The following is a 25,405-nucleotide window of genomic DNA, read 5'->3' as shown; positions in this document are numbered from 1 at the left end:
AGAGTGGAATGGTTCATGAGTTTTAATAATATAATGTTAATCGCCATATTGATCACCATCAAAATGGCTCAAATTAACTTATATAGTTTACCATCATCAGCTTTGTCACAACGTTAGGCAGCGCTATCTTCGAGATCGGTCCACTAAAAAGTGTGCAAAGAGATTTTAGAAATAGAGGTAACCGATACGGACAAGTAAGGTTAATTCACCGGGGTAGGCATTTGAGAGTTTTGGTAGATCATTTAAATATGGTGTGGTTTGCGGAACCGAGCAGGGCATGTTGCGACAGGGATTTTAGTAGACGGGAGTAGGCACGTACAAGAACGTAAGTAAACCTGCTGCGCCTATCGAAGATATCCCTTGTAAAATTACGGCCCACTGCCCAAATTTCGCGAAAACGAAGATTCCCGCGCTGTCCCGAGTATAATACGAGATCAATGCGCAAGTCCCTCCCCCCTACTTACACTTAAGCGTGAAACAATAGCATGCATACGTACTCTGCGCTGGCCTACGTATCAAGTACAGTTTGTGTTGTGTTCTGCACATGAGCAGTACGCAGAACGTCGCGCTCTTAGGTATGCAACGCCGTTGAGCACGCAACATGCGAAGTATTAAATTGTCAATTTTTTTTCAAAGGTAGCGCCCACATCTCTTTCGGACAGTAAAGAGAAGTGACGGGATGAAATACGCGGTAGTGGGTTTCTACAAGTTACCCACGGTGTCTTATGCCAATAAAAACAAAATTATGGGAATTCACGTGTTAAAATCACGAGATGATTATAAGGCATGCCTTAGAGGCCGACTCCGAATTAATTTTGACCACCTGGGGTTCTTCAACGTGCCCCCAATGGAGGATACGTGGGTGCTTTTGCATCACACCTTCATCCAAACGCCCGGGTTATGGCTGGTACATGTTATCCAATACCTCGTGCTTAGCAGAACCACGCTGAAGTCGCTAAGCCACCAGGGCAGCTGTGCTTTCTGATGCAGCATGTTTTATTGCTCAATAACTGTGTGGTATTCCCTGCAGCTTCTACGACGGTGGCTGAGGGAAGGGTTCGTCAACGAAATTAGCAGCCCGTCTAGCGACGTAGTGCGCCGTTTTAACTTACTGACTAACAGTGAGTGGGATCTGCATATCTTTGTTTTTATTTTTTGTTGCGATACGAACTATAGGGCACGCCAGGTAAACTTTCGCCGGCCCCGTGATGTCGATATAAAGTCAAAATGCGACAAGATCCCATCTCGCTCCGTGCGCCAAACGATGTGGGTTCGAGGGGAAGTGTGCGAGGGTTAGCTCAGAAGGACCGTGGCTTGACGCACAATCAACGATAGAGGTCACGGGTTCAATCTGATGCAAGCGGGGGTTGGCCAACAATAACGTTATTGAGTGCGCGCTAGGGATGTCAGGTGGGTGCTCGACTGCTTCGCTATCTCAGTTGTGGCTGCGCGAGGCTTTCGACACAACTGAGAACATACACAGGCCTTGCGCCATGCATCTTTGACTTAATCTGCGGCGGTTGTAAACGGGAGACCAGCGCGTAGTAATGGCGCCCTCATGTTATATCTTCCCGTGCGCCAAGTATTGGAAGTCGCCTCACATCAAATTTCTGAGACATTTTGAAGCAAGAGGCCGCAGGCTGTGTTTGCTTGCCTTTGTCTAAGTATTTCACCACGCCGGGGTTCGGTTACCGAGTGTTCGCGGTCATCCAGTCAGGTCGGTTCATGTTTTCATGAGCGCGCATGGCAGTGGGTTTGGTAAATTTTTTAGTAAACGAATGTTTGCTAAAAAGTTACTAAGCCCCAGCAGATGGTGATCACCGTGAAGACTTATCAGAGAAAAGCACACAAGTTGCGCTTGAACTCGTACTGAGCTTAGCCAAGAATAAAATGTAATAGTGACAGAACGGGCTGCTCAGATTCAACAAAGGACAACGGGCCAGTTTCACGACAGTGATGTGAACGAATCCGCTTGCGACAATTCGGTTGTTTGCTATGCGCAAATGGCGGACAAAGCGCTTGCGACACAGCTTACAACGTGGCAGGTGGGACCGAAAAACAGGCATATGGCGTGGGTGTGTGAGAGTTGAACCGGTAGCCGGCATCTGGAACAAACAAGTGGCCAGGTTGAAACCCCATTCATCAATCTTCATCGGGGAAATAATTATGCATTAAAGAAAGGAAAAGACAATCGTTGAGACAATTTTTATTTTTTCAGTATTGATGTAAAGAAAATGTAACATGTTTTGCCCAATTAACCGACAATGTGGACCGGAAGGTGGAGTCACTGTTAAGTACCGCATGCGTTTTGCCGCGGATGTAGGGGTTCGGCGCCCACCTCAGGCAAATTAAGTTGTCTTTTCGTCCAATTGCACTATTATTTTACTGAAAATCTCTAGATTTTAATTAAGCTCAACAATTAGTTGCGGTTTGCTTTCTCCAGCTATATTTCATTTACCTTCGCGTGGTGGGAGTGAGAAAAATGGAACGCTTCGATTCCCCTTATTCTCACTTATACGCTGTGTACAACATTGAACTCACTTTTTCTGTCTAATCGAAGCACAGAGAAAAATAAATGTCAGGCACAGATCGACAGCCTAAAATTTATTTATACTAATACTCAATAAAGAAAAATGAGGTGTCGCAAAAGAACGTTGCGGTCTTCAGTGAACATTTTCACTCTGTAGTTCGGTGGCCTGCGGGCTTTATAGTTAGGCCTTGTGCGGCATAGAAGCTCCAAATGCCTCAATAAAAAAGAAAGAAGGCTGGTGCAGCCAATGCGTGTTTGAATGCATGAAATTTTTTTTGGAAGCAGAAGTGCCGTTAAAAATCTCTAGGTGCACGACTTCATTTCTTAGATTTTTTGTATGTGCCTGTTGTCTCAACGTCTACATTTCTTTTTTTACGACATTGTTACCAATTATTTTGACGGCCTATATCTATGAGTATCTTAGTCAGTCGTAAAGTCAAAATCTCTGAATTCTTAAGAAAGGTTGTTTATATGATGAAATTATTGTCGCATGTGTTATAAAGCGAGCCTCTTGTATTCAAGAAGGGATCAGAGCAAACGAAACGACCAATTTATGCGTATATGAGTCGTTTGATCAAAAAGCGTCTGAAATGAGGCTTCGGCTTACTTCGGCAAATAAAGGCGTATTTTACCGCGTCTACCTCATTGCTTGATAATTGGGAAATCATCACTTTTACACACGCAAAGCTGAAGAAGGTAAGATACTCTTAAAGGTAATGGGACACAGAGCCCTACTGTCCACTAATTCTTTCTAAGTTTCGGTATACCTAGAAATAAATATGTCCAGTCCGAACAATATTTAGCGTGCAGGTACCCTTGAGAACTCAACTTTACTTCAACGTGCCATCTCCAACAGAACACATACACAGTCATGTAAAATGTGACCATTCTCGGATATGCACATCCTCTCCGACCATGTCGTTGTAGGCGTCATCAATTTGATTGATGATAAGACCTAACGTCAAGTCAACACGCACTCTACAAAAACGGTCTTACCAGCTGTTAGCTTGATCAGGCAAAGACAAATATTGAATTGATGTAAGGTTAGGGATCACTTGAATAAGGCAGTACAGAGGAAACATACGGGACAGCACATGTGATCAGCACTCTAAGAGATTCTATTTTGACTTCATAGATTTGCTCCCTTAACTTAGCCTTCCTTCTTCATTTTGTCAAGTAAGTTTTTCTCTAACATTGATCGACAAGATTTAGTATGATTGCCTGCCCTCAGCGCCTAGGATAAGGACACATACACTGCTAATTATTCGATCAAAAGGCTGAAACCCGTTTCTATTCTTCTCTGTTTTTCCCGCAACGTTCTTGCAGGCCATTTCTTATTGTCCGTTTTTTTTCGGCAGACTATATAATGTGGTAAAATATAACCTGCTTAACACTATGTTAATAATACATAGTTATCTCTTTGTCTTTATCTCCTAGCATAGCGTAAATTGTCTTACGAAAAATCTGGCACACAAATGATATACAGGGTGTTTCCTTACCAGCAACAAATTTTTAAAGATTGCCTATGTAAGTTAGTATAATTCTGACCCTTGGTCTAATTTACTCGACGAGGCGGCCATTACATATATGAGAAATCTAAATGTTCAATTGAATAATTAGCGCATTCACTCTCCTAATAAGGCGAGAAAACTAGAATTTCCTGATACATTGCAAACATGAGTCCCCCAATTCCACGAAATGGAATCTCCGTGCAAGTTAATGTTTGGAACACTGATAAACGTCTTGAAATATCCTTATTGAAATTTGCAGTATTAATGTACAAAACGTTTAGAAACCAATGTTTTTTTTATGCGCACTCGTTCAACTTCACACATATATTAGCGATAGCTTCTACCTTTTTCCCAGTTTTCGTGTAATTTATTGTTGTTGAATCTAGTTATACCATGGCAAGTGGAAGAAAAGCTGTGCCGCTCGCAGAACACGCTCATAATGCTTCAGAGCGCTTGCTCAAAACACAAATAAAAAGAACGTATTTGAACCTTTGATTTCTCTGTGCGTGTGCTTGTGTTGACGGATTAGAGGAAAAGCGAAAGCGGCTTCGTTTGAACTTTTAACAAAAATACTGTTTACAAAATATGCCAGCATGATCTATGACTGTGCATGCCTGTCGGTGTGACAACGGGAAAGCATGACGTGAAAGTATGATGTCAAAGTGGGAAAAGTTCGTTTGGTTGCTTCCTGACGTAAGAAAAATGAAAGGAAACATGCGGGAACTCAGGCCACTGATTGAAGTAAAACAGCTAATTGCAAAAATAGGCGCAAATGGTAGATTCTTAAGAAATATTACCGTAGGCTTAAGTAAAGCTCCCTTCCACCTACCTAGAATCTTCTTTTTTTTTCACGATAGCCAGACTTCAAGGCGATGTTGCGACAACTGCAGAGCCGTTGACGTTCCGCCGCAGTTATTCCTTGAGTGTCCAGCTTTCGCAGTTGACTGACTGGCAGATCAAAGTAACCTGGGAAGCCACGATCAAGGGAATGTCATTGGCCTTGGAGATTGATTCTATATTGACTCCGTAGGTTTTCTTTCCTCACTTTAGCCCTCCTGTTTCACTTTGTTAAGAATGTTTTTCCCTACCATTGACCATCAAAATTTGATAAGATTGTCTGGCCTCATCGTCTAAGACAAGGACACGTACTTTGCTAATGATTCGACCAGAAGATTTGAATCCGTTTCTCGTTTCTCCTTCTTTTCTATTCTTATCGCCACGTTCCTGTAGGACCTTTCTTTTGTCTCTTTTTTCACCAGAGTGTATAGTGTTGGGAAATGTAACCTGCTTAACACTACATTAGTAATCAATGGTTTTTCTATATGTCTTTGTAACTTATTATACGGTAAAGAGTCTAGCAAAATATCAGGCGCATACATGGTATCCAGGGTGTTTCCTTTTTCTTCCTTTTTTTGCTGAACCAAATTTTAAAGATTTCCGATGTAAAATAGCATAATTCCAGAGCTTCACCTGAATCAATAAGGCGGCATATTACTTATATGACAAATGTAAATGTGCAGTTGATTAATTAAACCCGGACGCTAATTAAGTATCTAATTAGTTACATTAGGCTACATGTTTCAATATACGAGTGGTAGCTGGTGAGTTTGCGCGGCATATCCACTTAGAACAAGTTCTCTGGGCAGCACCCGTTCTGAGTTAATTTTCAAAGTGTGCGTCGAAATACATTGGGGTTCCAGTTGATTTTGTGCTTCAATGCAGAAAACAGCGGTTTCTCAAGAAAGTAACTGGAACACCAATGCATTTCATGGGGCAATTCGAAAATAATATCTTCGAATTGTTGTTGTACAGAGAATTCGTTCCAACATGATGCGCCACGACTCTGTGGCTATAATTCGTAGAATCAAATGTGTGGTGTAAAGTTAATAATCAAGTAATAAATTAGGCTGAATACGCACGTTAGTTTGTCGACTGAACATTTTGATTTCTCACAAAAGTAATGGCCGCCCCAACCAATACTTTAGATCAACTGTTAGAATCGTGATATCTTTCAATAGGCAACGTATAAAAAATTTGTGATGCAACAAAAATAAAAAAGTACCTTGTATTTATGGTCCAGGCAATCAGTTTAGAGAACGGGCCTAGGGTGCCAACGAATGGAGAAATAGGTTATGCTAGCTTCTCAGTCTGCTCGCTTTGTACATCATGAAAGCAGGGTAAAGTGTCGCTTGGACGGGTGAAAAAGTTCAAAAGTTATTATGTGTGTCCCTGTTCTTTAGAGTGACAATCAGGCACTGGAGGAATGGGTGGGTTACCCATACTCATGTACATTGTTTCGGGAGCAGTGCCATCCATCCACCATGCAATCGACCTGGGGGACACGGCAGGACAGCAAATGAATGGATGCATAAATCGAACCGTTTCATCATCGTCATCTTTATCATCATAATCATCCTCATGAAACGCCAAACCTTTATTACTACTGCAATGCAATATTTTATACCCAAAACTGGATACACTACATAAGGTTACCCCAAGATGCCTACAGCAAGGAAGAGCTGAGAAGATCGCACAGCAGAGAAATGAGAGAGGAAAGAAAAAAAATGATAGGACGGGACAAAAAAAATCTGCGGGTCGAACGCACTGTGGTAATCGATCTAAGTGAAGCTTTGTGTGCTGTTTGCTTTGACTGACGATAATTAGTGGTGATGTTGGCAACGAATGTGTCATTTTGGCAGCGTTTAGTCAAGTACTAGAGTGGCGAGTTGATTTTAAACCATACCTTGCGTGCACCATCGCTGATTGTCCACGTCGTCTGCAGAACACACAGGCAGACGGGATTGCTCGAGGCGTTGTCGTGCGTCATTTTTCGTAATCTCTGACAGCATTATCATTGTCTCACATGACACAATGCATCGTTGGAGAATTGCTAAAGCTTAATTCAAAGGTGGACATGTAGGTAATTCAGTTACTTATATTATTTTATGTGTACATGCACACTTAAATACGCGGTCTGCACCACATCTAGCGAAGACGCTGCTGCTCCGCGCAACGCTTCTTGATTACCTGGGTGCCCCGGCACTGAGTGCACGCTCTAGAGCAATTTTGTTGGCGTGTGCTTAGTTGCTAATTTCGCGTACGTGACCAGCTCGCTGTTGAGAGGCCAGCTCCATGTGCTATCTTAGGACTATGGACGGTGGTAATGTTTACACGGCCTCTGCCCAGCGCATGAGCTCCGTAGCCCAGCACCTGCATTTTTTAAACAAGGACTGCACGTGCCATACGCACAAACAGTGAAGCACTGCCACAGTGGCACCAGCTGGAATGGATGGATGGATGGATGGATGGATGGATGGACGGATGGATGGATGGATAGACGGACGGACAGACGGACGGACGGACGGACGGACGGACGGACGGATGGATGGATGGACGGACTGACTGACGGACGGACGGACGGACGGATGGACGGATGGATGGATGGACGGATGGATGGATGGATAGACGGACGGACTGACGGACGGACGGACGGATGGATGGATGAATGGATGGATGGATGGATGAATAGATGGATATTATGAGCGTCCCCTTAGAAACGTAACTGTGAGTTGCGCCACCAAGCTCTTATTATTTTATTGCCTTATGGCCTACCTATGTTAAAAAAGAAATAAAATAATAGATAACCAACGATGAGTTCCCATACCCAAGCTTTCTGATCCCCTATTGTGACCTTTGTTTTTCTACGCCTTGTTGGAAGAGCAATGAAATTCCACGCGGGGATGACGAGCGACAATGGGGCCACCTATGGAAGAAGACAACATCGACGAACACCGCAGCAGTGTCACGAGCACGCTAGCGTGATGTCACCGAGGGGCGCCAGGGAGCCATCTGTGCAAAAAGACGATGACGCTCGAGCCATTGCTAATGATGATAGCTTTAGCGAACTTCGAAAACGACGGCACATGATCTCCATACACAGTTTCGCTGAAAAACAAGTGGCCGCAAGTGGGGAACGAACCCAGTTTTCGCATTACGCATGTGGTGCGCGTGCCAATTGAGCCACAGCGCCGCCGTTTTCTCATCCGCTTTCCGGTGGTACTTATGTTTATCTGCTAGAACTAAACGGGCAGGCGTTAGCCACCGCCACACCTCAAGGCCTTGAGGGCGGATGTTCCCCATCCACCACAGCCACCTGCGGCAAGTTATTTTTACATCCACTTTAATTTCGTATAACTTATCATTTCTTCATTTTAATTACTAAGTACATGTAATTTCGCCTATGCGGTCCTTAGAGTCTTTGTTTGTGGGCATCGTATGACATGTCTAATAAAAATTGAGCCCTTTGCTTTCTTTCTTCACGTTCAATATATTGTAACTAATTTTTCTAAGACACTACTCGTCATTTCATGCAATCAATAAAAAATAAGTTCGCTCTGGTGGTGTTAAGATGCTATGTTTATTCGTAAGTTTAAACTCGCGACTGAGAATTTCTAGTTATTTATTGGCTTTTCGCTTTTTACTTCTATTAAGCAAACATATTTACATAATCCCAAGAAGCTCTATGTCAGCATTTGGTTTAAGTATTGATAAATACCTGTTGCACAGTCAGACCACAGAACGTCTTAATACAGAAGTCAGACAACAGAACGGCACAATGGACGTCCAAAAATGCGATAAACTAAAATTTCTTGTGTTTTTCAACTAGATGGCACCGCAGAAAGATAATGCTGTCAGAAATATGTTTCTACGTTTTTCCCAGGTAATCTCGTTGTGCAGTCTTTCATAATGTATCATTGCATACATAATGCAATGCATAATGACACTACCAAGTCTACGGCAGTCACTGCTACTCAAATGGCAAATTTTGCGATTTTGCTCCAGCGTGTCAGGAGAGAACTTGTGAACATGGCTAATAAACTGTAGGTAGAATGCATCCTGAAGCCACTTGCCTTGGTTGCATCACAGTGCAAAGGCTCTGCGCAATATCGGAATGCGTAGAAACTGAAGGTGCGGAGTTGTTTTTATGAATACAGAGTTATTGCGGAAAGATTTCGCATTTTCCAACATTGAATAAAGTATGGAATATAATGATATCGCTAGTCGGGCAAAGGAAATAGGAATGGAATACGAGTCAAAGATTCCAGAATAAAGTTGGAAAGAAATGGGCACGTATTCATGGAACCTAGACTTTGCCAATTGTTTTCATCGCCTTGGTCGCTTAGCCGCTGTGGTGTTGCGCTGGTAAGCATGAGGTCACGGGATGGAATCCAGACCACGGCGGCAGCATTTCGATGGGGGTGAAATGCAAAGATACCGGTGTCTTGCGATTTGAGGGCAGGTTAAGGAACCCCAGGTGGTCAAAATTATCAGGGGTCCCTTAATACGGCGTTCCTCATAATGAAGTCGCTGGTTGGGCACGTAAGGATATAAAATTTAAGTCACTTGTTTTTATTACGCAAATTTACGCAATATCGACGCTTCCAGCACTTTCCTATAAATGCTGACCCCTGCTGCCGTAATTAGAAAAACAATGTATTCTTCACTTCTGAAGACGCGGGAACTTTACTACGTTGCAAGGTTCAAGTGGATCTAATGTAAAGCACAGTTGTAGAAGGATTCTGTTTTGCAGGACCAGGATCGACCTATGACACCAAAAAATGTGGTCAGAAATGACGTCACAAGCGGTTGCAGCCTGCACAAGTCCATTGTTTTTTGGAACACGCTGTCATGTTCTTTCGCACACTGTGGAGTGTACGAGTGTACAGAAAGCGCTGCAGCAAATGGTCAGAGAATTGTGCTGAAAAAGAAAATGATGAGCTTTAGTACGTTAGTTAGCTATATAGAAGAATTTTCTAGGAAAATATTTCAATGCCTACTGCTCTTGTTAGTCATCAATGCTACAGGAAAACATAGCAGTGAGTTTCGCATGTACAACGACGTCAGAATATTTTTACTTTGCTTTACTCGAATATAGACAGTTTCGAAAATATTAAACGTTTTTGAAATGGTCAGTTTTATTTAAATTGCAAGCAGTTCTTTTACTGCCATGTCTTATGTGGTTGTGCACCAGCTTACAAGTCTGCAGCTAGAGTTGCTAGCACACAAGTGCAAGTAGTCAACAGTTATAGAGGAACTGTCTTATTTACTCAAAATGGAGGAAAGGACCTGTTTTATTTACTCAAACTTGAGGAATAGATTAGATAAGCTAAGCCACTGTATGAGTGGAAATTATGTACTGCTCACCATTACAAGAAGATAAACGGTGTGAAAACACGGTGATGTCCACTATCCAGAATTTAGTGAGAATACTTTAAGAGTACAGGAGAAGTATGAAAGGCCGCTTGAGAACTCGATGTAGCATCACGGGTCCATTTTACCGCCGCGAAAAGAGGATTGAAAGCCAGTTATATTGCAAAAGCAAAGCGAGTTCCGGGAACCCTCTTTGAGGGAGTATCTGCTTGTCCCATATTTACCCTCTTTAAGAGAGAGGACAATAACTCCTCCCGTCAAAACTTTATTACTCCATCGAAAGGGAATGCTAGCACTCTTGTGGGGAGTGCTAATGCTCTCTCCCCACAAGGTTAATAGTACTCATTTAAAGCGCCTGTACTCCCTCAAACGCAATGCTTCTACTCCTCCAAACCGAGTACTTCTGCTCCTCCAAACCAAATGTGTATACTACCCCAAACAGAGTGCTTGTACTCCTAACAGAGACATTGTATTTATTCAGAACAGAGTGCTAGTACTCTTCCTTACAGTGTCAAAGCACTCACGATGCAGAACAATGGCCACGTTAGAAAGGATTCGCAATACTTACATGTGGAGAATAATTTATTCATTCATAAGTAGCCCCTGCACTTATGCTCGATGAATTGAATGTAATCTATAGTGGCCGAGTTGTTCAAATGAAATATTTATTTCTATTAAATGGTCAAAATCTTTATTGATAAGTCACAGCGCCACCTAAATAATATTTTTAAAAACACATTCGCACACACATAAAATTAGTTTACAATGATATCCATGTCCTTTGCAACACATCTTATAATTATATTCTTTAAAGGTTCATCAGTATTGAAGTGTAGAAATATCCTTTATTTCAATTGGCTCCATCTTTTAAAAAATAAGGTATTCAATGGAAAGTTAAACAAAGAACAAACGTGCGGAAACTCACAAATAATTGACGCCTACCACTGAAGAGAAATATGCGCCACAATACTGGCCAGCAAACGCATTTCTAGCACAAGACGCATACACTTATATGGCAGAGGTTACTAGATGAGCGGCTAAGCACGAGGCTGGTAAGGTGGGTAAATTCCGCAAGAAACCTATTCTCGTGCCATATTCTAAGACAGCAGCTCACTTGATAACGTTCTGTACAGCGTACAATGTTTCTGACTGAGAGTACAGTGTATTTAGGAATGTGTCGAATGTTGCCATGTGAGGCCGCTGGTCTGTTTTTGGTTATAAATATTTCACATAAATGTATTCATGTATGAGCTGCACCTTTTCTTTCTAAGCATGCGTCTTGTCCTGATTCTGCAGCAATGTTGCGCCCTGCCTCAAAGCTGCATAGAGGCGAATGATATTGTCTATTTGGTTGGCATCCTCACGAAAGTAGTATCCTGGTACTGTAGGGATTGATCCGTTCTTCAAATCTCCTTCGGACGTGCTGAGCTGAGACAGAATGCTACCCACAAAATTACCAGTCTAGACAGGCAGCCGCCCGTACCATCAATAGGTTCACGCCATTGGACATTTCCCCAGGTTGCATTTTAATACCACCTTCATGATCATTTGTGACACTTGCGCTGTCGGACACTTCTAGCCCGGTACTTCATGCCTAGAACATAAAATGCGAGTGTATTAGCCGCGATAACAAAATAAAACGAAGAGGAAAAACGCCAAGTTTTCCAGTGGACGACACAGGGGATGAAATCAATCAGTATGTGGAAAGAACGCAGCACAGCAGTTATACAGGCCTGCTGACGCATATCGACACTGGTACATTTTCTTAAGCAAGAAAATAAACAGATAACATCCTTTCATACCACTTCATGTCGTTTATGGAAATCACAATGCGAATTCAGGGCTTTGACACCAGAAGTGCGTCGGTCGTCACAAAGTACATCTTTTTTTAAGAAATGCCTGTGCACATGACGCACGCTGCGTTTGTTTGCTGAAACTCTCATTGACGTCAGTGCTCTCAAAGGGTAGCTGACCTCTTATACTGATATGTCCTAGCAATATTTAATTATAGCGCTGGTGAAAAAAAAATTCCAGTTTCCACAGAAAGGTGCAGCGTTGCTAGCGATAGCAATATTTTGGAGCTTAGCGATTCAAGCATTATACAAGGAACACATAGATGCCGGCGCTTCTTGCTCCAATTGCGAATGCTTGGGAAGGCCACAGGATGTATTCTGGCATAAAGCTAAAGCGAGAACCTTTGTGATGCATTGCGACTGAAAATGATCCGTCAGCAACCAGCTAGTTCATACCGTTGGCGCAGAAGGCACCGCCCGCCATGTGGTCCGAATATCATGCTTGAATTTCTGAGCACTGTAGACTAAATAACTTCTACAAATTACAATCTACAAATTATACAAATTATAGCTGTGGAGTTCGCAAAGCGTATACACTAGGAACGAATTTTCATGATGACACCAGTTCCTAGATATAAATTCCCCAACTTTGCGGAGAAATGCATTGAGTTCCAGTTAATTTGTTAATAAAACGTCGTTTCATGCACTGATTCACACGAGTAGCTGCAACTGCAATGCATTTCTCTGCAACGTTCGGGAACTCATATGTCGAAACTGGTGTCGTCCTGAGAATTCGTTCGATGTGGATCCGCCTTGCTAAGTCCACTGCTAGATTATGTAAATTGCAGTATGGATCATAAGATAATTAGCTAGAAGTTAATTAGTGCATCCTCTTAAGTAGTCAAATCTGCATTTCAATTTATTGTGCAAGTAGTGTCCGTCGCTTCGAGTAGACCGGCTCATAAACTAGAATCGAGCTATCTGTCACAGTCAACCATTTAAAGATTTTTGAAAGTGTTCTCTGAAACACCCTATATATATATATATATATATATATATATATATATATATATATATATATATATATATATATATATACATACACAATATGCAAACGAGAGAAGGGGAGCGAATGGGCTAGATTTTGTTGATCATGGCCATATAAAGCCAGCAGAAAATGCAGGCAAGCAAAGCATAGGCGACATTACTCGCGGTTAATTTTCTAATGTAGACAATAATGAAGAAAACTGAAATGAAAGTGGGTGAAAAAAGAACTTGTCGCCGATGGGAACCGAAACCTGATTCTGCGCATTACCCGTGCGTTGCACTACAATTTGTGCTACCGCGATGGCTATCAATTCTTCCAGTAACTTGGATTTGTGAGTGGAAGAATTTATATCTATATATCATCAGGCTGGTTACGCCCACTGCAGCGTAAACGCCTCTCCCATACTTTTCCAATATGTACTAATGGTGGCCATGTTGTCCCTGCCATCTTCTTCATCTCATCCGCCCACCTAACTTTCTGCCATCCCCTGCTACGATCCCCTTCCCTTGGAGTCCATTCCGGAACCCTTAATGACCACCGGTAATCTTCCCGCCTCATAACATGTCCTGCGCATGGCCATTTCTTTCTCTTGATTTCAACTCAGATGTCATTAACGCGCGTTTGTTCCCTCACCCAATCAGCTCTTTTCGTATCCCTTAACGTTAACGCATATATATATATATATATATATATATATATATATATATATATATATATATATATATATATATATATATATATATATATATATGGCGCAACTACAGATGGTCTGCTCCGAACTACCGTATCATCACGTGGGGGTGACGTTGAATAACACAGTAGCAATACTGTGAACGACAAAACTAACTTTTATTGGGCGCAAATGTGCCCACAAAACAGGCTACACTTATAGCACAACGATGACGGCGAACACGCTCGGCGATCGTCGAAAATCTGATCAATGGGTCAAGCGCGTCGGCTTTTATACATGAGTGATCGAACGTTCCAGATTAATCGTTGGGACCCGCATGCCTTCTACAATGTTCTACACCATTCGTGTCAAGCGATGAAATCAGATAACACAAGGTTCGGCGACAACAGACAGCGGATACAAGCATCGATAACTTTCCAGAAACTTCGGATACATGCAGGCGCGTCCCGCGCTGTGCGATAAAATTTGTTAGGCGGCAAAACGTTTCGCCCGATAAAGACAAGTACACGAGTCAATACCCCCCTCTTAAAAAGCATCGACTCGATGCTGCAAGCAAACGAAAGTAATAAATAATCACTCGAAGCAAAGAAAAAAAACACAATAAGGAAAGTTTGTTAGCAGCCGTAAAACGGTTTAAGAAGCACCACGTGGACCACTTCAGGTCGTGCGCGACGTCGCTGTGAATGCGAAATGCCGTCTGGCACGGCCTCATAGTCCAGTGCGCCAATACGTCGGATGACCTTGTAGGGTCCGAAATAGCGTCGCAATAGTTTCTCACTCAGTCCTCGTCGGCGTATCGGGGTCCATACCCAAACACGGTCGCGGGGCTTGTACTCGACGAAGCGTCGTCGGAGGTTGTAGTGTCGGCTGTCGGTCCTCTGCTGGTTCTTGATTCGCAGGCGGGCGAGCTGTCGGGCTTCATCGGCACGCTAGAGAAAGGTAGCGACGTCAACATTCTCTTCGTCAGTTACGTGCGGCAGCACGGCGTCGAGCGTCGTCGTCGGGTTCCTGCCGTAAACCAACATGAATGGCGTGATCTGTGTTGCTTCTTGCACCGCCGTGTTGTAAGCGAATGTGACGTACGGCAGGACGGCATCCCAGGTCTTGTGTTCGACGTCGACGCACATTGCTAGCATGTCGGCGAGCGTCTTATTCAGCCGCTCCGTAAGACCATTCGTCTGTGGGTGGTAGGCAATTGTCCTCCTGTGCCTTGTCTGACTATTGCAGAATGGCCTGGGTGAGCTCCGCTGTAAAAGCCGTTCCTCTGTCGGTGATGAGGACTTCTGGGGCGCCATGTCGCAGCAGGATGTTTTCGACAAAGAATTTTGCTACTTCGGCGGCGCTACCTTTCGGCAGTGCTTTAGTTTCAGCGAAGCGGGTGAGGTAGTCCGTCGCCACGATGATCCACTTATGTCCGGTTGTTGACGTCGGAAAGGGTCCCAACGAATCCATCCTGATTTGCTGGAATGGTCGGTAAGGAGGCTCGATTGGCTGTAGTAGTCCGGGTGGTCTTGTCGGTGGTGTCTTGCGTCACTGACAGTCTCGGCATGTTCTGACATAACGGGCGACGTCGGCGGTCAGGCGCGGCCAATAATACCTTTCCTGTATCCTCGACAGCGTCCGGGAGAGTCCAAGGTGCCCAGCGGTTGGATCGTCGTGTAGGGCGTGCAATACTTCTGGACGCAGTCCTGATGGCACAACAAGAAGCGGTCCACATTTGGGGACCCTCCCATGCAGTCTTAACCTTCTTCAACAGGGCGGCGATGTGTCCACTCATTACGGAGTAATCGGCCCCTGCGTCGACTAAGACAGTGACTGCGTGGCCGTCGAGAAGCACGTCGAGGTCGGTGGGTCCATTGAGTAGCGGCGAGGTAGCCGGCGATGTCACGTGGGCGCTCTCCAAGCTGTAGACGCGGCGCGTTGACGGCGAACCCTCTCAGTCCCAAGTCGCGTTATGGGCATCGGCGATACACATGGCCGGCTTCTCCGCAGTGATAGCAGAGCTTGCGGTGGTCGGAGGCTCGCCAAATGTCTGTCTTTCTCGGGTAGCTGCGCTGGGCGACGGGTGGGCGTGCTGGCGGCGGTGGTCGACGGAATTGCGGCGTTGCAGGGCCCTGGCGCGGTCGCGTAGGAGGACCTTGACGGCGTACGACGGCGGCGTAGGTCATCGCTTCGGGCTGGGGTGGCAATAATTGAGGTTTACACCTCCGGAACTCCAAGCGACCGCTGAACCTCATCTTTGACGATGTCAGCGATTGAGGCCACTTGAGGCTGCGACGACGGGAAGATCTTCTGAAGCTCCTCTTGTACGACTGCCCTAATAGCCTCGCGCAGGTCGTTGGAGGCCAGTGATTCAACTCCGGCATAGTTTGTAGAGTTGGTGCGGCGGTCGAATTGGGGGTTTCGCATCTCGAGTGTCTTCTCGATGCTAGTGGCCTCGCCAAGAAACTCGTCGACGGTCTTCGGTGGGCTTCGTACTATACCGGCGAAAAGTTCCTCCTTTACACCACGCATCAGCAGGCGGACTTTCTTCTCCTCGGACATTTCCGGGTCGGCGTGGCGCAACAGACGGTTCATTTCCTCAGTGAAGATCGCGATCATCTCATTCGGCAGCTGCGCTCTGGTCTCCAGTAGAGCTTGGGCTCGCTCTTTTCGCACGACGCTTGTAAATGTTTGCAGAAAGCCGCTTTGGAACAGGTCCCACGTCATCAAGGTGGCTTCTCGATTCTCGAACCACGTCCTGGCGGCGCCCTCCAATGCGAAATAAACATGTCGTAGCTTGTCCTCGTTTGCCCAGCTGTTAAACTTAGCGACCCTCTCATACGTTTCCAGCCAGCTTTCCGGGTCCTATAATGTGGAACCGCGGAACGTCGGTGGTTCCCTGGGCTGCTGCAGCACGATGGGGGACGCTGGGGCTGCCATTGGAGTTGCCTTGGTCAAAATCTTCTTGGTCTCAGGTAAAAGTCCGTGCTCCGGGGGCAGCTGTTGAAGACGGCGGCTTGCTCGATGTTCCGGGACGGCGCTGGTGTTGTCTTTGCGGTCCGGGCTTGAATTACGGCTTGTCGGGGGCGTCCGGTACATGATTGTAAAGCACCTCCACCAGATCTCACGTGGTGGTGACGTTGAATAACACAGTAGCAATACTGTGAACGACAAAACTAACTTTTATTGTGCGAACCTGCGCCCACAAAACAGGCTACACTTATAGCACAACGATAGCGGCGAACACGCTCGGCAATCATCGAAAATCTGATCAACGGGTCAAGCGCGTCGGCTTGTATACATCAGTGATCGAACCTTCCAGACTAATCGTTGGGACGCGCATGCCTTCTACAAAGTTCTACACCATTCGTGTCAAGCGATGTAATCAGATAACACAAGGTTCGGCGACAACAGACAGCGGATAGAAGCATCGATAAGTTTCCAGAAACTTCGCATACATGCAAGCGCGTCCCGTGCTGTGCGATAACATTTGTTAGGCGGCAAAACGTGTCGCCCGATAAAGACAAGTACACGTGTCCGTATTTTGCACTTCGATCCTGGGAGGCAGGACGTGTATTGGGTGAGTAACCTGTTCAAACAGGCTCATATCATGGAACTGAAAGCTCATAGAGGTGCGACATAGTGCTCCCGCATTTATGTCGCATTTACCTCGCAATGGCCAATGATTGTATTTTTATATGTCTCAACGTAATACATTCTGTCCCTTTCTTTACTTTGAACTCTTTAAAGAAATAACTATGGGGCTTTACGTGCCAAAACCACTTTCTGATTATGAGGCACGCCGTAGTGGAGGACTCCGGAAATTTTGACCACCTGGGGTTCTTTAACGTGCACCTAAATCTAAGCACACGGGTGTTTTCGCATTTCGCCCCCATCGAAATGCGGCCGCCGTGGCCGTGATTCGATCCCGCGACCTCGTGCTCAGCCGCCCAACACCATAGCCACTGAGCAACCACGGCGGGTACCTCGTCGTCCTCGTCTTCTTCTACAGCTGGCTCCGTTGCCTCTCATCATTCCCGCATAGAATTTATTTCCCTTCTGTCGTCGTAATGGAGATTAATGTTTTTTTCTAATTTGCGATGGTACGAATCGTTGCTTAAGGGTGTATGAGCCATTCATTGTCTTACCTGCGGACGCATTTAATAACAGAGGTGAAAGAAGAATGTGTGCGCAGTTTACAATTTTATAAGAGAGACAAAAAGAGTACCTTGCCTATTTCTAAAATTATCAATATTTTCTATTATTTCATTAATTTACGTTAACTTATTTTGTCAAAATCCTTAACAATATCTTCATCGCACGTCTAAATTACAGTTCTAGTCCCACGCTCCACTATTTAAATCTAGTTTATCTTTACTTCTAAGCATGCGAAAAACCGCCTGGTTCTTGGCCAATACCCGATAGTACGTATGCGCCACTGTCTGGGACACAAGACAAGACAAGACCGATCGTCACGATGACCACCCATCTGGACAACGAGTGTGTTTGTACCTTTGTTCTAAATTCTACGTCACATCTTTGTCGTGTGCTAAACATGTTCGCTGGTAATCCACCTTCACAGAAGGAAATGGACTATGACATTTGTTTTTTCAGAGCCCACAACACTTATTTGAATCACATCACTTCAGATCTGGGTCCATTGTAACACTGATTGCAGCACTTCAAAACGGACATCTATAAATATACCTGGCATAAAATTGACCGATAAATTTACCTCATTACGCAACCAGCGGTGCGAATTGTTGCTCTCTGTGCTCCGTTGCTAAATAAGAAAATGGATGGGTTCGGGTTTTCGTTTTTGTTTTGCAAATGGTGTCTTCGTGGGCACATAATTATTTCGTAGTAGGGTAATTCGACTAACGTTTGTATGCTTGTATGTGTTTGAATAATGAAAGACACACTGAATAGAGGCTAGCAATAAAGTTAAATCGTGCAAAGTGTTCCCTCAGTATTTCCATATAATTTTGTGTTCAGCTTGTTTAGACTTTTGGGTACAGATTATAGCAGAAAACATGCACATACCCCCTCCCCCTCTGTTGTCGGTTCTTATTTTTTTTCTCGCGAAAGGGGGCAACGCCATTTTCACTACTGTTTAAACAGTTGTTGATGTATATCATATGAGAGTTGTGCGTATCAATAAAAAAAAATTTCTGTCGCACTCAAGTCGCGTTTTGCTCTAAGTTATCTGACGGATGGCCTTTTTCGCGTATCTGTTTGTTCCGTTTTTGGCTTCATGCGCAAAAATATTTCCTAAATATACTTCTGACAGTCCTTATATATCGTGTGCGCATCGCATCGTGTGACCTTTTGAAAGCACTGTTTCACCATCCCGTTTTTAAACGTCGTCGCTACGTCGTACTGACAAATATTTAAAACTAACAAAACAAATTATTCTGTGACAGTCCCAGTTTGGTATATATAAGAGGCTTGCTTTCAGTGTTCTGTTATTAGCCCATCAACTGGCGCACGGGTCCCGTTTAAGCAAGAACTATGCAGCACTTTAACTTTGCTGTGCTTCTTGCACTTTTCACCGTTGCTAATGCAGTTAGCTTCGATGACCTTTATACGGTAAGCAAAGCATTTTTACGCTACTCTGAATTATGGTAATCAGGTTAATTTTCTCCTTTTCGATATAATAGTTGCATCAAATGCGAAGAAAATAATATTTCTGCTACGAAGCTTAGTGCTTGCTGTCCTCTACGTTGTGTGTGCGTCCTCTTTGTTACTTTTTTTGTAGGACATGTTGTAATGAACCTGGCAAACAGCGCGAGCAAACCAGTGACATTCTGTAATTTAGCCAACTCAAGAATATCCTTACTTCGGTGATGGGTAAATCTCATTTCAGATAATAATGCGTTAGCATTATCAGGGTATATCTTCAAGCAGCGCGAAGACGAGGTTTGGAATCGAAAACAAAGACAACAGGATGCCTGCGATTTTTTATAACTGTCCTCGTCTTCTTCACGTTGCTTCAGTTATACTCAATGGGAACCAAATCGCATAAATCATGTTGTCTCTATTAGCGCACTTCACGCACTTTCCGAGGATTACGTATTTAGGAATGTAGGTAAGTTTTTGCCTAAACTTCTTCCCGTCTTGCTGGGTCAGTGTGTAGTTAATGGTCGTATGGAGGAAGAGGAGAAATTGACGCAAATACAGAGAGGCTAGCCAATGGTCGAATGGGCAGCGCATCGCGTTGCTGTACTGATTTAGCAGGATTAAAACCCAGAATTTGGATCACTCAATACGTGACACTGTGTATATACGTGCCGCATTTCCACGAACCTGTTTAATGTCGACATGGGTCATTGTATTGCGGGGACTGGGTAGGTACCGCAGTTTGTAGAAATTCATTGCCGCCAACTTGCAGCACTGCGTATGTCACACTAGGTTTGTGCTGGTCTTCAGTGAACCTGTTTGATGCCTACTTGGGTCACTCGATAAGTGCCAGTAGGTGTGTGACAATCTTCGATGAACGTCTTTGAAGCGAACTTGGGTAATTAGGTATGTGTCACTCGGCATGTGACGCTCTACAGTGACGAAGACGTTCCCTTAACTTTCTTCGGGGATGAGCGCAATCGAACCCACGTCACAAGGGCTCCCCAACGACAGTAACCCGAAGCACTGTGGCGAAAATGCCCTGGGTGTTTGTCGCTGTTCAATGGACGGCTTTCATGCCAAACCTTCAGCGAGCTGCACACGACTACATTGAGCATGCAGCACTCTTCGACGAACGTTTCCCCAACTTATGTATGTGCAAACTGAATGTGCGACAAGCGAGGGTACAATTCTCAGCATTTGCAGGCACCGGCGCGCCACGTTTCTTGTCTCGGAGGTAACGCGCGAACTCCTCGGCCGCGTCACTAGATTATTATTTATTTATTTATTTCAACATACTGTCAACCCCATGGGGGTTATTACTGGAGTGGGTGCACAAACTTTGACACATACACGTACAGTTGCACTCCTGGCTTTTTCGTTTGTTTGTTTGAGCCAAGAAAAAAATATAGGCACATAGTGGGGAGCAAATACAGAGACGCAAACAATATCAATAATTATTGGCGCAGCGTGTCCCGAAAGAAGCTCGAGAGAGGAGCCCACATGCCACATGGCGCACTTCTCAGTGTCCGCATGTATTGGCATGCCGTGCATTTCGGAAGTCACGTGCAGGCATCGCGCCAACGTCGCTAGATGCTCCGAGTGTTCTTAGATAAGCCCGAAGGAGGATTGCAGCTGGAGTACTGGATTCATAACTAACTCATTTCGATAGTGGCAATACCTTGAGGCGCTACAGTGATTCAATGCTAACGCGCCACCGTCAACAGTCATCGTGACATGGGTTTTGTCGCAATTATTTCTATTTTGGGATGGCCATATATGAATGTAGCCGAAATATTTTCTCTCTTGAGAGTGTCACTCTAACAGCTTTAAACTGGTCTTGCTGTGTCTGTCCCTTAGTTGCAAACGCACAACCTTCGGATCTTACCAAATGCACTGCCAGCGCAGTAAAACGCGGCAAATTCGGGCTGCTGTAGTCACACACCCGCCTTTTAATGTTACGCCCTCATGGTCGTTAGATCAGCTTCTTTTTGTTAGGTTCACCTTCACCATAAGGCGACAAAGGAATAAGCATACTCAAATCCAGTTTTCGTCTTCGTAATGCGAAGCACGCTTGGTTTGTTAGAGGATAGTTAGCATCAGCACATAAGTGTTCGCAGTGAACGATTACTGCTCATACGACGTGTGCATGGTTTTGGTCTGTCCATATATATATATGCATGTACACAGTGGCGCATATTTAGTGTCACATCGGCTCAGATAACCTTCAAAATAAAGCACGCCAACCGCGTATGTAGTCATCCACGGTCGCACGGACGGTCAAGGTCCAAACTAAGACAGCCAAACTCGGCGAGAACTCTGGCTTAGCTCTCCGATTCGACATGACGGACTGATTAGGAAAATTGTTAGCCCTCGCTTTAATGCAGGGGTACGCCTTCGTGAACGTTGCGTGGTGAATAGTCTTGATAAAAGAAAGAAGCTGGGAGATACCGCATACCTCTGATGTGTTCATTACCAGGGCGCCAGTTTTAGTGAGAGTGCTCTTTACACAGTAAGGCACACATGAGTATTCAGTCGCCAAAGGTTATAAGGTGCTAATACGAGGCGAGGAGGCAGTGAGGAAAGCCTCAGGAAAGTGAGGCAAGCTACAAGCAAACCGCATGGCTTAGCAAATTACCGAAAAAGTTATAGAAAGGAAGAAAAACGGGGTCCAGAAGAGACACTTATTTCCGGGTTCTATTGCGCTGTTGAGATAACGCTGTGCCGTATTATTTATTACTTGCACGATCATGGATTGAAACACTTGTTTCTCCCGCAACACTTTCGGTTCACCTCCTGTCAGGACCGGCGACGAAATAAAATATCTATCAGAAAGAAATAGAAATCAAACAGTACAGTACAAAATTCAGGGGTTAAATTAAAGATATGATATCAGAGTAAGATTAGGTACAAGCAGAGTTACTGAAGCGTGTGGAATAATTAGAATTAATCAGAAATCACATATTACCGCAAACGAAAGCGCAGAATCGTATACTTTCAAGACCCGTCGAGTGAGCACGGCTTCGGCGATATTCCTGTAAACCTGGAAGTGGAAAGCGCAAGCAATGACGTCTCCAATGACGCCACACACAAGAAGGTGGCTGATACTTAACCGGCCAATTAATAGCATAGTTGAGCAATAATAGCAATAGTTCCCTGGCATAGACTGAACATCTGCTTAGCAGAACGGATGTGACGTCACTCCCTCCTCTCTTTCGCTTCTGCAATCCGGGCGCGCACTTGTCAGCTCGCTCGCTCGGTTGGTCGCAACAGCAGCGCGGGTCTTCGTTACATGCTCTGACGTCAGCATGAGAGAGGGCGCATAAGATGCGCTTTGTGCGCCGCTCGCTAGGTGATACAACCTGCCAGGTCGCACGCGCTGCGCTTCCTGCTCGCCCCCCACCCCTCGCTCTTCGGCCCCATATCGTTCCAGGGGAAAGACGTTCGCTCGCTTAACCTAATGAACACCAACGCCGAGGTGCGAGCGCCACTAAGAGCTACTGAAATCAAAGAGTCAGGTCGCCTACCATTTATGATTTATTTTTAATATGGTTGCTTGTTTGTGCACTTCATAATGTATAACCCGATATTCCTTTCTACTGCCACCGAGCAGTATGGAAAAAAAAATTAGCTAGAATCCAACAGACGCGTGTAAAACATGCGGACACAGAGCAACGCTGAGACACATGCTCTGGGAGTGTGCCGGCAACAACGGTAATCAAAGCAGCTCCGTTGGCGACGCGTCCATAATCGCGGCTGTTGCCAGAGTAGGAGAAGGCTCGAGCTCCGTTCTTCCCGACGCCGCCCCGGATGCGGGAGCCGCGGGGGACCTTCTCCGTAGGCGTCGCCGCCGCTGGGAGCGGCTATCAGAAGTTCAGAGCTGGCAGACCAGCTCTGGGCCGTCCGGCAAGCCGAAGATGCCGCTCGAGCCCAAGAACTTCGAGCCGTCACCTGGGGCCACCACATCAAGAACTGCCGGAATATTCTTTACTACAGTTTCTTCTTCTTCTTCTTCTTCTAGGAGACAAGTAATTAAAGAATTGCGTTATGAAGGTACGCTATCTTAAGCTGATTATTATAGTCATAAGTAGTGTTCTCAAATGTTTACATATAGCCTTTCTATGCATCCTTTTCTTTCTTTTTGTTATATAGTGTGAAATCCTTACAAATTGTTTTATCTTATCTTGTCAAGTGACCTTTCATGCGGAAAACATTTCTCGATTGTATCTGCTTGTATTAAAACCTTCAGAAGGCATTATATGGCTCTTTTTTATTGATGTCTATTTGTGTGACCAAATATGCACAAAACGGATCTAGCTTCTTAACGTGTTTACCTTCCCCCGCTTGTCGTATGGCTCATACGAGGGACGCCAGTCCCTTGGTAGTACGAGGGGAGTGAGGCTGTGAAATTAAACTGTCGCCTACTATGAACTCTTGTCCCTACTCATATATATATATATATATATATATATATATATATATAGCTTGTCAAGCCCCCTCGCCTTCCGCCGTAAAAATGAAAAAGTTCTGTTAGAGTACCCTGCATGCCAAATAATAGAGAAATTGTTGACCAATACTGCAGTGTTTAGAGAGCCTCTCGTATAAAAAGTGCTGAAGTGCTGAAGTTCTGTCTCCTATATACGTAATGGCCTTTATGCGCTTAAGTACCATCTAAATGAAGTGCCAGCTCTTTAGGCTCACACCTTTCTGTCCTTTTTAATTCCTTTGTTGAAGGTACATTTAGAAGAAATACGCCTTAGGAGACTTGTCTAAAGGCTTCAATTGCCTGACTGGGCAGAGCCACTCTTACAGGTGCAGCAGTACGACGGAACAGACAAAACGTGTTAAATATTATATACATACATGTGCAACAAGAAAAAAAAATGAACATATTGTTTATAAATGGGAATAAATCACAAACACTGAAGTGTTGTTCTGTTCCCGCACTATGTTAAATGAGCTTTATTTTTCAGCAAGTAGTAGTTGTTCCGAGGTCTTTTTTGAAGCTTTACTTATACTTGGCATGAATTATTAGGCCTAAGATAATAAGACAGTGATGTAATATGTTTCTCGCAGAGCTAGCAACTGTTCAGCATAGTTTGTTGGATAACGGGCTTTACTAATTGAAGTTCTTCTATATGGAGCCCGATATCTTGGTAAGAATATGTAGCAATAAAGGATGATTTGTCCGTTCGATAATGCGGCATCACCTCTAATAGTAATGCTGAGTATAACCTACTGAACTAACATTTATTAGTGACATTTAAGAGTTGCAAATTTTAATGCATGTGACTGAATGTGCTTGTGAACATATGCTTACGTGTGGCTTTTCTACAGTAATGAAAAACGCGACGTTCACCTGGAAGTTGCGAGTGATTTCTCTTTGGTCATGTTGGTTTCCTGTTCCTATAAATAGTGTATAGAAAAAGGGTGCCTCAAAATTTAATGCATTTGCTACCCGTCACAATATCATGCTCAATGCTGACATTGTGGTGTAAAATTCTGTTGTCACGGAGGAAGTGACCTGTTATAGTGTGAGCATTATTGGGTACTTATTCGTTGATTGTTCGTGCACAGTTGCAAGCTTCACTTATCATTTGGAGATTCCGGCCAACACGCTGCATTGGGCCCCATGCTTTCCATGCACTTTTTTTCCTTAGCACCCAGTCTGTTGCTGTCATAAAACAGTAGTTGTCTTGTATCTAACCACTGCTTAATCTGTCCAGGTACACTTATTGCTCCGAACCTGGACCTTGTATATGAGCTACTCCCCGTTTACTTTCTAATTCTTGAGTATGTGCTACTTATTTTACACTGTAGAAAAAGAGAAAAGAAGGTCAGAGTGATGTGATGAGAGGTGGAAAACTACGAACTGTTTCTTTTTTAGAGAGACCACTCTCATAGAAACGGACACACTAAGTTCCCACGCGTATTACAACCGCGACAGCAAGGAATCCTAAATAGTGAAGAAATTCATGCATATCTCAAGTCTGGTTATCATACACCGTGTACTAAAAGCGT

The 25,405-nt window shown here is 44.3% G+C and overlaps 1 long non-coding RNA gene across 2 annotated transcripts in view; it reads right to left on the bottom strand.

Annotated features, from left to right (window-relative positions):
* Window positions 1-9,766: 9,766 nt before the first annotated feature.
* LOC142578074 (uncharacterized) overlaps window positions 9,767-25,405 on the bottom strand; it is a 58,590-nt gene continuing 42,951 nt past the window's right edge. Inside the window, exons 5-6 of one of the 2 annotated variants that reach the window (XR_012827155.1) lie at window positions 11,735-11,845; window positions 9,767-9,799 (exon numbers count right to left, since the gene is read on the bottom strand). This is a non-coding gene — a long non-coding RNA (uncharacterized LOC142578074). Of the gene's footprint in view, window positions 9,800-11,352; window positions 11,846-25,405 lie in introns of those variants that run through there. The other variant, XR_012827156.1, reaches the window with a different exon arrangement.

Source organism: Dermacentor variabilis, chromosome 4 (assembly GCF_050947875.1).
Source record: "Dermacentor variabilis isolate Ectoservices chromosome 4, ASM5094787v1, whole genome shotgun sequence".
NCBI classification, from domain to species: Eukaryota; Metazoa; Arthropoda; class Arachnida; order Ixodida; family Ixodidae; genus Dermacentor; species Dermacentor variabilis.
The sequence above is the reverse complement of the archived record's forward strand: the minus strand, read 5'-3'. Positions and strand labels throughout refer to the sequence as shown.